This window comes from Podarcis filfolensis, assembly GCF_964270895.1.
Source record: "Podarcis filfolensis genome assembly, chromosome: 8".
Taxonomy (NCBI): Eukaryota; Metazoa; Chordata; class Lepidosauria; order Squamata; family Lacertidae; genus Podarcis; species Podarcis filfolensis.
The window spans coordinates 49,485,953-49,504,284 of record NC_139611.1 but is presented as its reverse complement, the minus strand read 5'-3'; the positions used below and the strand labels follow the sequence as shown (position 1 = coordinate 49,504,284).

General features: G+C 41.5%; 1 long non-coding RNA gene across 1 annotated transcript; it reads left to right on the top strand.

Moving 5' to 3' along the window:
- The first annotated feature begins 448 nt into the window (after window positions 1–448).
- Window positions 449–4,855, top strand: LOC310769996. Its single transcript, XR_014551915.1, has 2 exons — window positions 449–1,930; window positions 2,772–4,855. It is a non-coding gene; the product is annotated as an uncharacterized lncRNA (long non-coding RNA).
- Window positions 4,856–18,332: the final 13,477 nt, after the last annotated feature.

The window sequence follows — 18,332 nt, the reverse complement described above, 5'->3', positions numbered from 1 at the left end:
AACATAGATTGTTGGTATGTCTTTTCACAGTCTCAAAAGTTTACCCATTTTGATAATGGTGTTGTGTGAAAATCTATAAAATATTTCCTCCTCTTCCCTTTCTCCTTGTGGAAAAAATAAATAAAAATAAGGTTGTGTTGCTTTTAAGCCTGTGAAGTCCATCTACTGTGTCACTTTCAAGTGTTGGAAAGCATCTTGCATGCAATTTCATCTCTTAAAAACATGATCAATCATATATACACTCCACTGGTGACTGGAGCCCATTGTGACCCATAGGGCAGAAGGGATGGAGGCCAACAGTAGGTAGAGCCTGAGCCAATGACAGACAAGTTAAGGATAATGATTTAAGTTCCTGAAATGGGAATATTTATTTATATTAAATTATTGTGCACTTTAAACATAGGGTTTTCCCCGCCTCAGGCAGTGGCTCTCATATGATTGGCTGACTGTTGAGTCACATGAGAGAGGCATTCCATTCTATTGTGACTGTTATTCCAGTTACTGTTGTTTTTAACTGCTTTCTCTTCTCTCTATGTGTGTGAGGGAGAATGGCTGCTAAGAGAGGCTGCTCAGGATACTGCTGAGGATGGTATGGTCTCAATGTGATCTGTCTGATGTGAAACAGATAGCAGAAGATCCCTAAACGTTGATAGGGAGAAACCTGTGCAGGAGCTCTCGTTAAGCCCTGAGTTAGGTAAAACTTTGGTGCAAGTCTCAATACAATTTTGTTTGTAAGACTAAGTAAGTAGACTTCAGTCTACAATTCAACTGAGAACGTACCCATGTTTGAATAAGCATGAGATTGTAAATATATTCTTCTTAGTTATATGTTTATGAAAGTAAAGTTCTTTTGAATATAAAGAGTCTGGACATTGTATAGTCTTTACAAAGAAACTATCAATCACCGAGAAGAGTTATTTAGCTTCCTAGCTGTAAGCTACTCTGCTACTTTGCATATCATCAAAATTTATTTTATATAGATAACACCATTTGCCCTGGTCGACCAGCCTTTCACTGATACACATGCATCACCCAACTCACTCACCACACATGGAACCATAATGTTAGAGATATGACTATGGTTTACTGTTTTAAAAAATCCAGCTCTCAGAACATAGTGTAGTACTCTGATCATTAAGGAACAAGTTTAGAACATTGCCTTCTTAGATACTGGAGCAAGATTCTCTTTGTACTTTTCAGTTCCTTTCAGTTTCTCAACCAGTATGTTCCCATAATAAGCACTCCCTTCCCTTCATACACAAATAAAGTGAGTAGGACTTTTATTTTCAAGGGGCAGAGTCCTTTTGGTGGTAGCACCCGGACTTTGGAATTCCCTCCTTGGGCTGACCTGTGAGGCTTCATGTCTTCCCATGTTCAAATGAATTTTGAAAACTCACATATTCAAATAGAATATTAATGTTTGTCCTCTGCTGTTTTAGTATAAATATTTTATTAAGTTTTATAGTGTAATTACAGGACTGCTGACTGCATTTTCATTATGTTTCAGATAGTTTAAATTGCTTACTGAACTGTAGCTGCTTGCTTTGTTTTGTAAGGCAGATGTAGTTGAGTTGTAGCCAGTGTTAGTCACAGTCAAGGGTGGACCCATAGATATTAATACATTTAAGGTAGTCATGTCCATTAAATCCAGTGGGTGTACTCTGGGTATGACTAACATTGGATGCCATCCTTTAAATATAAATGTTGAACGAAAAGTGTTTTATAAATTGGAGTAATAACGATGTGTTGTTGTTGTTGTTGTTGTTGTTAAACTTTATATCACACTCTTCATCTCAAAGATGTCCAGGAGAGCAAACAAGCAAGCAATGAAATGATTTAAATACCTAAAAACAGTTCCAATACTCAAGGTTTGTTGGAAAAGAAAGGCCTTCAGTGGGCAGTGAGAGACAACAAAGACTGTAAAGTAAATGTAAAGGGACCCCTGACCATTAGGTCCAGTCGTGACCGACTCTGGGGTTGCGGCGCTCATCTCGCTCTACTGGCAGAGGGAGCCGGCGTACAGCTTCCGAGTCATGTGGCCAGCATGACTAAGCCGCTTCTGGCAAACCAGAGCAGTGCATGGAAACGCCGTTTACCTTCCCGCCGGAGCGGTACCTATTTATCTACTTGCACTTAGACGTGCTTTCAAACTGCTAGGTTGGCAGGAGCAGGGACCGAGCAACGGGAGCTCACCCCGTTGTGGGGATTCGAACCGCCGACCTCCTGATCGGCAAGTCCTAGGCTCTGTGGTTTAACCCACAGTGCCACCCGCGTCCCAACAAAGACTGTACGTGCCTATTATTCAAGGAGGGGGGGGATTCCAAAGCGTAGTTGTGAAGGCACAAAACTCATTAACCAACAGAACAATCCTATGCATGTCTAGTCAGATGTAAACCCTATTGGCTCCAGTGGAAGGGAGCAAGGTAAAATAAAGAGAGGTCTTTCCTACAAGATATTTCCAGTATTTTCTATCTCCTTTCCTGAGATGAGGATGATTTGGGTGCTGTGGATTGGGGTCTGTGGCTTTCTAGCCATAGGACTGCTTACCCAACATTGCCACCTTAATTAAGTTGAATGAAGGGAACTGGTTTTGCCTAATCCTGCTCATTTTCATCTCTTCTCAACTCCTCTAAATTCGCATTAGTGCAATATGACATACTGAAAGTAGAAGCCTTGACAGGTGCCAAGGCTGTGTTAGGCTAAGGCTAACCCCTGTGCTTTGTGTCGTTAAGAATATAACCTGACATTCTTTATATTTTGTCTCTGAACAGACCAAGTCTTTAGTTAAAACAAGAAACTTGAGAAACTCACAAGTGAAACTCACAAGTATCTATACTCATGTGGATAGGAAATGTTTTGTTCTGCATTAACTGCACAGTTTTGTAAATCTTTTGCTGTACAGTACTTGATAATACTATCAATAATGCAAATAGCATTCTGGAAATGGTACCATGCATTTTATTTTATTTTTAAGCTTACCATCTCTCAAAATTGTGGTCTCTATTAGAAGAGCAGAATTTACCAAGCATTCTGTATAGGCAACTGAACACTGAAAAGTTATTAGAGTTGTTTTATTGCTAAGAGCTGAGTAAACACCTTTAATTCTTATTGCTCTGTTTTCCACTCCAGTATGCCTTTTATTTATTTAATCATAAAACTATGGTTCAATAGCTATTTTGTCTTGGCTGTTGCTGGAGCCACGATCCAATAAATTAATCCAGGACACATCTGGGGACAGATATTTAGAAATGTGTTGGGATGTGTTTGACGTTATGGATCATCCAGCAGCCAGAAAATTGGGACTCCATGACCCCCGCTCAATACGTACTTTCTTTTCCTCCCTCCCTTATTTTTCAAATTTAAATTACACAGAAGAAAGAAAGAAAACCAAGCAAAAACAAGAAGATAAATTATGCAATCTTATATTGCCAGTTTGCAGTAACACAGTCCTCATTCTGAGCATTGCAGTGCAAAACAAATGGATTGCATTTCTCATAAAACCTATCCATAGATCATCCTGCTACTCGTAACTTGAACATAAAGAGATCAGCTCGTTCATTACAGCTCTGTGAAATAGTTTGGCTAAACATTCCTCCCAACTCTATTTCCCCAAGTGTTTTGTTGGTGACATCCTTGAAGACATATTAGAGTGGTGCATCTTAGGGTCCATCCACACACCCTTTTTATTCATTATGATTTGGGCTTATGATGGTGTCAGGTGACTAGACACGATCCTGCTTGCAACACTATTTGGCTCTGCAAAGGTTCCAGGGCAGGCAAACTGCTTTGCTTCCGGTCATTGCATGTCCTGTAACCTCCTGCTCAAATCCCGTATCCTTTTCTATCACAAATGTTCCGGTTTATTTTTTGTCTCGTGTTTGTTGTGCTATGGTATAAGAGTGCCCCTCCCGATGGCAATCATGCAGTAACATTGGGGAAGCATCACAGAACAGCTAATAAAATAGAATGATGTGTGTATGGTCCAGTATAAATTCATCACTAGTGCACTATTATTGTGTCAATGACATGTTGCAGAATACACCTAAAAACTAATAAGCAGCACTCTGGAGGGGTCCTTAAATTGTGGCGCCTAGTGCACATTCAGGTGATCCCTCCCCCCTTGACCTTGGTGACCTTGGGCCAGTCACTGCCTCTCAGCCCAACCTGCCTCATAGGGTGGTTGTGGGGATTAAATGAAGAGGGGAAGAACAATGTATGGTGCCTTGAGCTCCTTGGAGGAAAAGTTGGGCTATAAATGCCATAAGTAAGTAAGTAAAGTAAGTAAGTAAATACTTCCCATAATTTCTTCAGCCATCTTTACAAGTTAACCTTGATGAGTAGACAATGGGCACATCCAATCTGTTAGTATTTTACAGGAAGGATTCAAGTGCATCCCAGAAAATTTAGGTTTGCTCCATAAAGTGGATTTAAAGCGCTCGGTCTCTGTAGGGCAACAAATGCACTTCAAAAAGAATCAGAGTTTGTGCAGCAAGGACAATGATGGGGAAATGCACTGAAAAGTAGGGTGAACAAATTAATAATGGGAAGATGCTTGAGCACCCTAGGCAGGATGAATGCCCATTGCTGTATAACTTCCTGACAGATTGGAACAAATGCTCAGTGTTTTTGACTGTACGAGTTGTTGACCCACTGTTTATGTCTTGGAATACTGCCGTATTGCCTCTTTTGTTCAAATTTCTTCCGATATTTTTATGGATATCTTTCATCTCCTTACCTTTTACCTGACCGTGCTCAGTTGGTTCCCCCACCTTTTGTTGAAATTGTTGGAATACCCTGCTAGTCTTGTTTGTTATCCATTTAATAAAATAATAATAAATCAATTATTAAAAGACCACGGGTGATTCAGAGGCATATTAATTATCAAGCAAATCAGGATAAAAGCTCAATAAACAGGTCACATAATAGAGCCCTGCATACACGGAGGGAGAGGGGAACTATTTCTGTTAGCCTTGCCCCTGATTTCGCACACCCCACTGGATTCATCTCACAGAGTCACTAAAAGGTTTAGGTGCTCGATGTGATGAAAACCTGGATCTTGACACCCCATAGATTTCTCTCAGATATTAACTGCTGTGGCAATCAGACAGTAGGTTAAATGCAAAGTTGCCCTCCTGCAGATGGTAGGATTTTTCCAGTAGGACTCCATCTCCCTTCAGTCACAGCCAACATGTTCTTTGGACAGCACTGGGGGTGGGGATTCAGTCAACATATGGAGGGTCACAAGTTCTCCATCTCTGCTCTAGAGAGCATTAATGGAATTGACAAGCGATCCAGTTTACCACATCCTCAAAAATTTGACCCAGTCCAACTTAGTACATAAGCACTATACCACTTCTGCTCTTATGACTGATATTAGGAACCATAGTTTCCAGATAAGAAATTATGACTCAGGCAGGAGATGGCTCTTTTTTGAAACCAATCAATGTGAGTTTTCTAGCAGAGTGCCACAGCAGAGGATCATACGCTTTGACAATGCATATTTAATCATTCTTGAGAAGGGAACAGGTTATAGCAGCATAGCTCTGGAATTTCCTCTCAGCGTCCCTGCAATGGGCATTCCACATAGCACTGCTCTTAGTCTACAAAGAGAAAATATGTTAAAGGGAAATGCCTTGCCAGCGTCATCTTACACTCCGTTCCTGATCAGAGTTAACTGGAAAGAAGAATGCTGACTCACTGTTGTCACCTGATTGTGGCCAGGCAACTACGAAAGTGCATCTCTGGTTGAGAATTACTCATTTGCAAAGCAATATGGTTTCCCATTACTCAAATCAGTATTTTGCACATCACATACATCAAATTTCCTATTTTGTCATTTTGGATTTGGAAGCTGTGCAGGATGACCAATAGCTCTTTCATGCAAAAATCCAAGTTGTGAGATTAATATGAGAAAGAACCATAGCTCAATGGCAAAGCACATGTTTGCATGTGTAAGATTTAATTCCCTGGCTTTTAAGAGTTGCTACCAAAGTTAACAGCATTTGGCTAGATGGTTCTGTGGCTTGATTCAGTACAACAGTTTCACGTGTCCATACTTCTGCTTCATTGTGAATTCTTGAGTGATATGGTGTCTTGAGGATTCTAGAACTTCCCTGGATGTGTGGAATTGCTTCATAAAAAAGATATAGGCCGTAGTGGCTGGTATGGTGGGGGCAGAACAATGGAGCCTCCCTCCAGATGCTAGCATTGCTGTCGTTTATCTGGATGAAGATGGGGCAGGGCAGGGCAGCAGTGAGGTTATAAATTATGCAATTTATAAGAATCCTTATAATGCTTTGCTTATTATGTATTATGTTTCACTATTTTTTGGAAACTGCTCTGTGACCATTTTTTGGTGAAGGGTGTACATAAGGACTCACCATATTTTTGTGATTGCAAATGGTTTTAAACTGTTTTTAATACAGTGGTACCTCAGGTTACATACACTTCAGGTTACATACGCTTCAGGTTACAGACTCCGCTAACTCAGAAATAGTGCTTCAGGTTATGAACTTTGCTTCAGAATGAGAACAGAAATCGTGCTCTGGCAGCGTGGCAGCAGCGGGAGGCCCCATTGGCTAAAGTGAAGCTTCAGGTTAAGAACAGTTTCAGGTTAAGAACACACCTCCAGAACGAATTAAGTACTTAACCTGAGGTACCACTGTATTGTGTTTGAATGTGGGTGGGTATAATAATAATAACAACAACAACAACAACAACAACAACAACAACAATAATAATGGAGAAGGAAGGAGAAGGAGGAAAGGTTGCTAATGCATCTTCTGCTTACTTCCATCTTGTGCTCAGCCAGGTGAAAAAGCTTGGATTCCCCTTTTCAATATTTCTTGGTGCTGGAGTAACTGCTGCAGGCCTGCATACAAAGTGCCTTGATCGTTCCTATTTTGACCTTGCTTGTTGCTACTCAGATCTCCTAGGAGACAAAAGAGCAACCTGGAACCTTGGAACTAGGGATGGATGGGCTTCCGGAGGCGGCGCCAACAGCAATGGCGGTCTCCTTCTAGCTCGGAGGGAGAAGCTCCACGGAAATCGGGTCTGTCCACTACGGCGAAGCGGAGACCCTTGTGAAAATCACAGGCAGGAGAAGCCTGTGACCGTGGGACTCGGCGGGCGCCTGCAGCGCCCCCCGGACTAGCGAAGGGACCCCGTAAGGGGCTCCGGAGCGCAACGGGAGTTTGGCGCGGTGCTGAGAGTCGATCGCTTTTTCCGTGGGGTGAAGCCGCACAGCTGTTGCCGGAGAGCGCTGACCTTTTTCCTGTGACAATTCGGCTGCTAAACAACTACCCGTGAGTAGGTGAAGTTTAAGAATTGGGACTTAAAGGAGGAAAAAAAGGATTAATTCGGCACTGAAGCGGGAAGGTGTAAACAGGAAGTCCGCCTTTCCGTTTTTTGTACACAGTTCAAAGCAAAGACTCTTTAAGCTAAAGACCTAGAGAGCGGTGTTATAAAAGCTCCAAATCCGAACATCAAAGTAAAAGAACTCCCCCCCCAGGCTATTGGAGAGGGGGGGGGGAGAGGGAAAAGTGACTTTTTTACTTCTGGAAAAAATAGAGACAATTATCTAACTCCTGGGAACGGACTGCCAGGTTCACTAGAATTGTTGCACTGAGAGTCGCACTATTTATAGACAATGTAACTTTTTAATGGTTAACTCTGCAAAGGAGATACTTGTTGAAGGTCTTCTCTGGACTTGAAACTGTTGCTTGTTTTCTTGAGGGGGACTTAGGAAAGTTGGAAAAGATTCTTTATTGTAACTTTAGTGACTGCTACAGTGTCCCCCTAGAGGAACATTGAAACTGCACACCCAGCTGGGGGATTTTTCCATTCTTGACTTTGGGGATTTTCCACGGTAAGACCTGACCGTGGGATCGACCTTGATTCATAGACAAAAGTGTGATGACTGATAGGACAACAAGATCGGGCAAGGCTAGAGTGCAGCAGCCCAGCACAGTTTCCCAGCAACGTAGATCATCTGTTCCCGGCCCTCCTGTGACACAGGGGGAAGATTTTGCACAAGCTGGGTCAAAAGGAATGGCTTCAGAAGGGGATTTTACTTCTGTGTTAAATAAAATTTATGAAAAATTGGAAGGCCTAAGCAAACAAGTTACGGAACAATCAACTAAAATAGACAGGAATACTGCCAGCATTAATAATCTGGGACAGAAGGTGAATTCCAATACAGAATCTATTGAAAAATTGCTGGAAGAATCTGCGTCTAATCGAAAAATAGCTGAGGAAGCAAAAGAAAAAGCAGGGGCTGTAGAGGAAGAAATAAAACCTATGCGCAAACAGATTGGGGACCATCAGTCACTTCTGTCTATGATTGAACTGAGGGAGAAACAGACCAATCTGAGGATCAGGGCCGTACCGGAATTTGAAAAAGATAACCTAAGTGACTACCTTATGCAGGAATTTGGAAAATTTTGGAATTTGGAGGTGGAGAAAGATTTTAAGATAGTAAGTGCGTTCAGACTTGGAAGAGGAGGGAGAAAAAACAGGGTGAGAGACTGTTTGGTTACCCTCCGAACGAAAGAAGAGAGAGATAAAATACTGAGTGCGCACTTCCAGAAGACTTTGGAGATCAACGATTCGAGAGTGGAGATTTTTAAGGATATACCGAAACATCTATTGGATCTTAGAACCAACTACGGAGATCTGGTGGCCCTACTGAGAAGAAACAGAATTGTTTTTAGGTGGGAATTTCCCCAGGGACTATCTTTTACCTTTAAAGGGAAAAAGTTCAAAATAAGATCAGTGGAAGATAAGGGAAAATTTTTGAGAGACCACGAAGAAGACCTGCAAAAAGAAGTACTAGAAGAGCTAAGAGCTTTAAGATCAGGAGTAATAGACATAGTACCACCACCTTTGGGATTGGACAAACTAAAAAAAGCGATGCCACCGTCAGAACAAGAAGAACTTTTGGGAGCAGTTGGAGGAGAATAGAATAACCACACCATGTCTCTGCAGTTATTAAGTTGGAACATTCATGGATTTAATTCCCCGGAGAAGAGGAAGAAAGTCTTTCATTTATTGAAAAAGGAACAATTGGACTTAATTTGTTTACAGGAAACTCATGATAAGGCTTCACAGGAAAGTACTGATTAATAAAAGATTGGGTCAAGAGTTTATTTCATCGGACAAGGTTAAAAAGAGAGGAGTTGTTATTTATGCCAAAGAGAGCCTATCACCGAAATTTGTTCTTAAAGATGAACAAGGAAGATTTGTGGCAATTGAGATTCAATCACAAGGAGAAAAATTTCTGATTGTAGGAGTTTATGCACCAAATGAGGGGAAATCTGAATTCTTCAAGAAATTGCATGAGACATTGCTTGACTATATGGACTACAACATTATTATGATGGGAGACATGAATGGAGTGGTATCTACAAATATGGACAAGTCGCAGAGACAGGTTGTAACTAAAGATGGCAGACTACCAAAAACTTTTTTTGAACTGACTGACAATATGGACTTGATTGACATTTGGAGAACTAAGAACCCCCTTGGAAGAGAGGGAACATTCTTCTCTCAAGCCAAAATGACATGGACAAGAATTGACCAAATATGGATAACTAGAGGACTGGCACCTAAGACTCGAAAAGTGGAAATTTGCCCAAAAACTTGCTCCGACCATAATGCGGTGAAGATGGAGATGAAACTAACACCAATCGGTTCCTTCAGATGGAGGATGAATGACACCTTATTTAGAGATCAATAGGTTACCAAGAAGGCCCAAAAAATCTTGAGAGATTATTTTGAGATAAATTTGAATACCACGGTTGAAAAAAGAGTAATCTGGGACGCAAGCAAAGCGGTCATGAGAGGGTTTCTGATTCAACAGAACGCAATAAAGAAGAGAATTCAAAATGAGAAAAAAGATAAAATCTTGGAAAAAATAAAAGAAGGAGAGAAGAAATTAAGAGCGAAACCAAAGTCGCAAGAGATTCTGAGAGAAATAAAGCTATATCAAGTACAATATATGAAAATGATAAATCAGGAAGTAGAATGGAAAATTAAGCAGATGAGACAAAAGACATTTGAATTGGCTAATAAATGCGGGAAACTGCTAGCATGGCAGATGAAAAAAAGACAAAAATTAAACACCATCACAAATCTGGATGTGGAAGGAAAGAACATACAGAATCCATTGGAGATTAGAAAGTGCTTCCAGAGATATTTTAAACAACTATATACACAAGGGCCACAGAAAGAGACTGATTTAGACCAATTTTTAAGAACAAATGGATTACAAAAAATCTCTCAAGAAAATAAGATAATGTTGAATCACAAAATTACAGAACAGGAGGTAGAAGGTGCCATTCAGAACATGCAGTTGGGTAAATCTCCAGGGCCGGATGGTCTAACCTCCAAATACTATAGATCTTTGAAAGACTGGTTAATTCAGCCACTAAAGGAGGTCTGTAATGAAATTTTGGAGGGGAAAAAGGCGCCAGAGTCGTGGAAGGAAGCTTACATTACACTTATACCAAAAACTGAGTCTGAAAAGACACAACTCAAGAACTACTGCCCCATATCCCTGCTTAATGTGGATTACAAAATTTTTGCTGATATCTTGGCTAATAGATTAAAAAAGGTATTAGTTGAAGAGATACATAAAGATCAAGCCGGCTTTCTCCCAGGTAGACATCTGTCTGACAATACGAGGAATATAATTAACATTTTGGAGAAGCTGCAAGTGAACATCAATACCAAAGCAGTTTTAATTTTTATAGATGCGGAAAAAGCTTTTGATAATATTTCTTGGAATTTTATGAAGAAAAATCTTCAGGGAATGGGGGTGGGCCAAGGGTTTGAAAATGGTATAAGTGCAATTTACTCAGAACAAAAGGCTAAGTTAATAGTTAATAATGTGATGACAGAGGAATTTAAGATAGAGAAAGGGACACGACAAGGCTGCCCAATTTCCCCATTGCTTTTTATTTCGGTTCTGGAGGTTTTGCTGAATATGATTAGAAGGGACCGTCTGATTAAAGGTATTCAGGTCGGAGCCAAACAATACAAATTGAAAGCTTTTGCAGATGACCTAGTTTTGACGTTACAGGAGCCAGAATCTAGTACGAAAAGAGTATTAGAATTGATTCAAGAATTTGGTCATGTGGCAGGATTTAAGCTGAACAAGTCAAAAACTAAAGTGCTTGAGAAAAATTTTACACCAATTGAGAAAGAGAGGTTTCAGAAGGAGGCAGGTTTAACATTAGTTAAGAAAGTAAAATATTTGGGGGTTAATATGACTGCTAAGAATTTAAATTTATTTAAAGATAACTATGAGAAATGTTGGATAGAAGTGAAAAAAGATTTGGAAATATGGTCAAATTTGAAGCTTTCCTTGTTGGGTCGAATTGCAGCTATAAAGATGAATGTATTGCCAAAAATGTTATTTCTGTTTCAATCATTGCAAATTTTGGACAAGATGGACTGTTTCAAGAAGTGGCAGAGAGGCATTTCCAGATTTGTCTGGCAGGGCAAGAAGCCTAGAATAAAATTTAAAATATTAACTGATGCAAAGGAAAGAGGTGGATTTGCCCTGCCAGACCTTAAACTTTACTATGAATCAGCAGCATTTTGCTGGTTGAAAGACTGGCTGCTTCTTGAGAACACAGACATTTTGGACCTAGAAGGTTTTAACAACGTTTTTGGATGGCATGCATATTTGTGGTATGACAAGGTTAAAGCACATAAAGCATTTAAAAACCATATTGTCAGGAAAGCATTGTTCAATGTCTGGATAAGATACAAAGATTTACTGGAAAATAAAACCCCAAGGTGGTTGTCACCAATGGAAGCGAAGGCTCAGAAAAAGCTCAATATGGAGGCCAAATGGCCGAAATATTGGGAAATATTGGAACAAGAAGGAGAGAAATTGAAATTGCAGAGTTTTGAGAAATTAAAAGATAAAGTGCGAGACTGGCTTCATTATTATCAAATAAGAGAGGCCTATAATTTGGATAAAAAAATTGGCTTCCAGGTGGAAAAATCAAAATTGGAAACAGAACTGTTAGATCCCAAAACTAAGATACTTTCAAGAATGTATAACTTGCTGTTAAAATGGAATACGTAGGATGAAACGGTTAAATCTGCTATGATCGAATGGGCACAAGATATTGGTCACAACATTATGTTTGCTGACTGGGAACAGTTGTGGACCACCGGTATGAAATTTACGGCATGTAATGCCTTAAGAGAGAATATTATGAAAATGATATACAGGTGGTACATGACACCAGTCAAGCTTGCAAAAATATATCATTTGCCTGATAATAAATGTTGGAAATGTAAAGAAAATGAAGGTACATTCTTTCACCTTTGGTGGACATGCCCAAAGATTAAGGCTTTCTGGGAGATGATATATAATGAAATGAAAAAGGTATTTAAATATACCTTCCTGAAGAAACCAGAGGCCTTTCTCCTGGGCATAGTCGGCCAATTGGTGCCAAAGAAGGATAGAACTTTCTTAATGTATGCAACAACAGCAGCAAGAATACTTATTGCAAAGTATTGGAAGACACAAGAGTTACCCACCCTGGAAGAGTGGCAGATGAAGGTGATGGACTATATGGAATTGGCGGAAATGACTGGCAGAATCCGAGACCTGGGAGAAGAGTTGGTGGAAGAAGACTGGAAGAAATTTAAAGACTATCTGCAGAAACACTGGAAAATTAATGAATGTTAAAATGATGTTGGATTGAAAATAAGTGGCATTAGCAACAAAGCTAATAAAAATATGCAAAAATGAATTGATAATGGATGAAAATATAGTTATAATATGTTAAGATACAGAGTTAAGATAAACGAAAGAGGGTAAGGATTTGCTGATTTGATTGTGGACAGACTCCTCCAAGCTGGAAAGCCCACCACCTGTCCTCTTGACCCGTGCCCGTCATGGCTGATTAGAGCGTGTCCAGATGAGATGCGGGCCCCCCTGGGGGATATCATCAATTTGTCCCTTGGCACCGGGATATTCCCAGGGGAACTGAAGGAGGCAGTGGTGCGTCCGCTCTTAAAGAAAACATCATTAGATCCCTTAGATCTGTCCAATTACCGCCCGGTTTCGAATCTTCCATTCCTGGGTAAGGTGATTGAGAGAGCGGTTGCTGAACAGCTTGGTAGGTTTCTGGATGAAACATCGGCTCTCGATCCATTCCAGTCCGGCTTCCGCGCTGGTCATGGGACCGAGACGGCTCTGGTCGCCCTAACAGATGATCTCCGCAGGCAGCTGGATCGAGGCGGGTCAGGGCTGCTGATTCTTCTAGACCTGTCAGCAGCCTTCGACATGGTCGATCACGAACTCCTAGACCACCGCCTTGCCGACGTGGGGATCCAGGGCACAGTCCTCCAATGGCTGCGCTCGTTTCTCTCTGGTTGGGGACAGAGGGTGGAGCTTGGGCGGGAATTGTCATCGCGCCACTCCTTGGTGTGTGGAGTGCCTCAGGGTGCGATTCTCTCCCCGATGCTTTTTAACATCTTTATGCGCCCCCTCGCCCAGCTTGTTCGGAGTTTTGGGCTGGGTTGCCATCAGTATGCCGATGACACCCAACTCTATCTGTTGATGGATGGCCATCCTGACTCGGCCCCAGACACACTGACCAGATGCCTGGAGGCTGTGGCTGGATGGTTACGTGGGAGCCGGTTGAAGTTAAATCCTTCGAAGACAGAGGTCCTCTGGCTGGGACGGGACGATATGGGATTGAGGGGGCAACTCCCATCTCTTGCGGGGGTGCAGTTAGTGCCAGCACCGTCCGTTAAGAGTTTGGGTGTAATCTTCGATACCTCCCTCTCTATGGAGGCGCAGATTACAGCTATAACAAAGGCGGCATTTTTTCATCTCCGCCAAGCTAAGCAGTTGGCCCCTTATCTCTCTCGCCCTGACCTAGCCACTGTGATCCATGCGACGGTCACCTCCAGACTGGATTATTGTAACTCGCTCTACGTGGGGCTGCCCTTGAGACTGACCCAGAAACTCCAGCGGGTGCAGAATGCCGCGGCGAGACTCCTTATGGGGTCTTCGCTGCGAGACCACATTCATCCGGTGCTATATCAGCTGCACTGGCTCCCGGTGGAGTACAGGATCAGGTTTAAGGTGCTGGTTTTAACCTTTAAAGCCCTATACGGCCTAGGACCCTCGTACCTACGGGACCGCCTCTCCTGGTATGCCCCACAAAGAAACCTACGGTCTGCAAATAAAAACATCCTGAAGGTCCCAGGCCTCAGAGAGGTTAGGCTGGCCTCAACTAGAGCCAGGGCCTTCTCGGCTGCGGCTCCAAGCTGGTGGAACGGTCTGTCACAAGAGACTAGGGCCCTGCGGGACCTGACATCTTTCCGCAGGGCCTGCAAGACAGAGTTGTTCCACCAGGCCTTTGGTCAGGGCGCAGCCTGACTCCCTCCTCTGGCAACCTGCACAGAGTTTTGCTTAATGGTTGCCATCAACTTGATTTTAATTAATTTTTATAATGAAATATTTTTAGAATGTTGGTTTATTTGATTGTTTGATTATTTGATTGTTGTTAGCCGCCCTGAGCCCGGCTTCGGCTGGGGAGGGCGGGATATAAATAAAATTTTTTATTATTATTATTATTATTATTATTATTATTATTATTATTATTTAAATGGGAATACAAAAAGGGGAGGTGTGAGGAGGCCAAGGAAACAAGCTAATGAGTTTAAAGTTACAAAAAATGGATTTGTTTTTAATTCTTTTTCATCTATTTGTTTTTGGTATTTTGTATTTTTATTCTTCTTTTTTCTCTTTTATGTATTTTTGTATGTTCTCTTTTTTATCTTTTTCTTTCTATATGACTTTTTTCTATTTTGTAAACTTATGTTTTTGTAAAATCTCAATAAATATCTTATAAAAAAAAGGAACTAGGGATGGATGAGATTGTCAATGTCTCTAATTTTTCCAGCCTGAAGTTCAGTTCTCCACATTTTCACATCAATTTGAGATTATTATTTTTTAAAAAAGTCCTTATGAAAATTAATCAGTATTTTTTGTCAAAATGTCTCCTACATTACAGTTTTGTATAATATACAAACAATTTCACCTACTAAAATGCATTTTTGCAAGCTAGTAGGTGCATTTTTGCACACATTGTTTGGCTGGAGAGCTGATGGCTGTTTTTCAGTTCACATAATGCTTTAGGAAGTGTGTGTTAGGTAGGTCTGCCTTTAATTGCAAATTGAACCAAATTTCTCACCCCTCCCCATGTGGAACAAGGTGAGACCCCAAAACTAGTACCAGATTATATTCATTCAATGTGGACTACAGCAAACTGGAAATGGAAGGTCCAGACTCGATAATAATAGTTTGCAGTCTATGCCAAGTAAACTGCTTCTTCTTACTGTGTTCAACATCACATATGTCTTTCAGATTTCATTCTAGGATGGAAAGCAACTCTTCCTTTAACCAACAGTATATACCATATTTACTCAAACGTAATGCACACATTTTTTGGCCAAATTATGTCACGAAAATTAAGGTTCACATTAGATTTGATGGCTCATTAGATTCGATTGCAAGCTTGAAAAACGCCGCTGACATAGCAAATACTTTTTGGGTTTCAAGGTTTTGAAAACGGAGGTGCGCATTAGATTCTATGGCACATTAGATTCACATAAATACAGTAGTTCAATGATCTAACAATCCTTTGCCTATATCTTAAGGTAATTTTCAATTACTAATTTTGTGCGTTGCAGCCAAGTTTCACTTCGAGAATGTGCCAGTGGTGCAGCTTTCACTTCAGTTGGTTTTGCAGCAGGGAAAAATATGTACTCTGCATTCTCAGAATGCATGTGATAAAAAAGGCTGACAATTATTGTAATGGGGACCACAAATACTCATTGTTTATGGACTAAGAATGGATAAGTGTACTCTTCATCTAGAAGCCAGGAGGAACAATCTGTTGAACGTACCGTATTTTTCGCTCTATAGGACGCACTTTCCCCCCTCCAAAAATGAAGGGGAAATCTGTGTGCGTCCTATGGGGCGAATGCAGGCTTTCGCTGAAGCTTGGAGAGCGAGAGGGGTCAGTGCGCACCGACCCCTCTCGCTCTCCAGGCTTCAGGAAGCTATCAGCAAGCCTGGGGAGCCGGCGGGAGTTCCCGCAGGGCTCCCTAGGCTGCGGATAGCAGCCTCCTGCACGGAGCGCAGGGCGCGCTGAAGCAGAGCGCCCCGCGCTTCGGGCAGACTGGGCAGCCCCACAAGCTCGGGGGACAGCGGGGAGGCGCAGCGCCGCCATCCCACTGTTCCTCGACCTGGTTTGGAGGCTGGCGCTGGGGAGAAGTGCGCTTCTCCCAAGCACCAGCCCCACAAGCTCGGGGGACAGCAGGGAGGCGCAGCGCCGCCATCCCACTGGTCCCCCACCTGGTTTGGATTCCCCGACCTGGTTTTGGGGGGGAAATAAAGGGAATTTTTTTCCCCTTTATTCCCCCCCCCAAAAAAACTAGGTGCGTCCTATGGGACGAAAAATACGGTACTTTGAGCCAGATTCATGGTATAGCAGGAGGACCAAAACAGCTACAGTTCAAGTGTCCCATATTTTATCCATTTCTTGTCATCCTTAGTAATCCTGCCATTTCCTCCATTGGTGTCAGATAGGGATGAAAGGGTTTCATCCATTCTGTTCATTTTTTGTACTATGAGCTTACTCTACTTGCATTCTTCTCCTTCTGAATTCTGGTTTAACTCTGAGAATTTTTGAAATTAATTCTAGAATTGGAGCATGCAGTGTGCTGCAGTGTTAATATCAATTGCACCTTCCCTCCACCTGCCACGTTACTAACGTACACATGCCATTAAATAAATAAATAAAATCCCAATTTCCCCTCCTGCTTTGATAGGATCTTATTCGATAACATAACCCCATTCAATAGGAAAACCCTTAAATCTCATGAATAAGGATAATGCTTCTTGAAAGCATGTCTTTAAAATGTCTCATACTTAGTAAGTTTTGGGAGGAAGTAGTGGATTATATAATCATGACTGTACGGTGCGGAAAAACGTAAAATCTACAGAGGATAATATGCTTTTGAACTATATACCTACTACATGGAATTTGACAACTGGACAACATAAATAGATTCTCCATGCCCTTACAGTGGCCAAGAGACTGATACTGCTGCATTGGAAAGATCAATATACAGCTCCATTTATTCTGTGGATTGAAGACCTGTCTACACTTGCCATTTATGAGCGGATTGCTTATAGATGTAGACTTTGCATGGAGAAGGATAATGCAATTTGGAACTCATTTATACAATATACAGTAGGTTAAAAAACTGTAATTGTTAACTGGTAGCAGTTGTTATAGTGATATACAATGGTACCTCGGGTTAAGAACTTAATTCGTTCTGGAGGTCCGTTCTTAACCTGAAACTGTTCTTAACCTGAGGTACCACTTTAGCAATGGGGCCTCCCCCTGCCACCATACCGCCGCTGCGCGATTTCTGTTCTCATCCTGAAGCAAAGTTCTTAACCCGAGGTACTATTTCTAGGTTAGCGGAGTCTGTAATCTGAAGCGTCTGTAACCTGAAGCATCTTTAACCCAAGGTACCACTGTACTGTAGTCTTTCTTCTTTTCTTCACTTTTTAAAAAATTATACCCTTTATGCAAAGAAAAAAAAATTAATTTTAAAACCCAATACAGTCATACCTCAGGTTGAATGTGCTTCAGGTTGAGCGCTTTCGGGTTGCGCTCCGCGGCTACCCGAAAGTAATGGAGCGCATTACTTCCGGGTTTCGCCGCTCGCGCATGCGCATGCGCTCAAAATGATGTCACACACATGTGCGGAAGTGGCAAAATGTGACCCGCGCACGCGCAGACGTGCCGTCACATCTCACGTTCTATTCAGGATGCGAATGGGGCTCTGGAACGGATCCCGTTTGCATCCCGAGGTACCACTGTACACAATTTCTTTGTACTTTTACTCATTCCATTTGCTAATCTAGCAGCTAATGGGAAATAAGGGTTTGGGCCAATTCCATTCAACTCAGAGTCGTAGACCCATTAAAATTCATGGGCCTCAGTTCATCCTAGCCATTAATTTAAATGGGTCTACTCTGAGTAGAACTAACATTTGACACTGCCCCAACTCACAGAAATAATCTTGATGCAATCAGGTGTACAAATCATATAAATATTTTTTTAAGGGGGGTGTTTTGCCCTTGTATGTATGTGCCTAGGTTATGTAATGGGGGGAGGAAGGAATCAGAGGGGAACGGAAGGCATTTAAATCTATAACAAGCTGAACACGCATTTTGTAACAAAATTCAGAAACAAAAACTGGCTCCAGAAACAAGA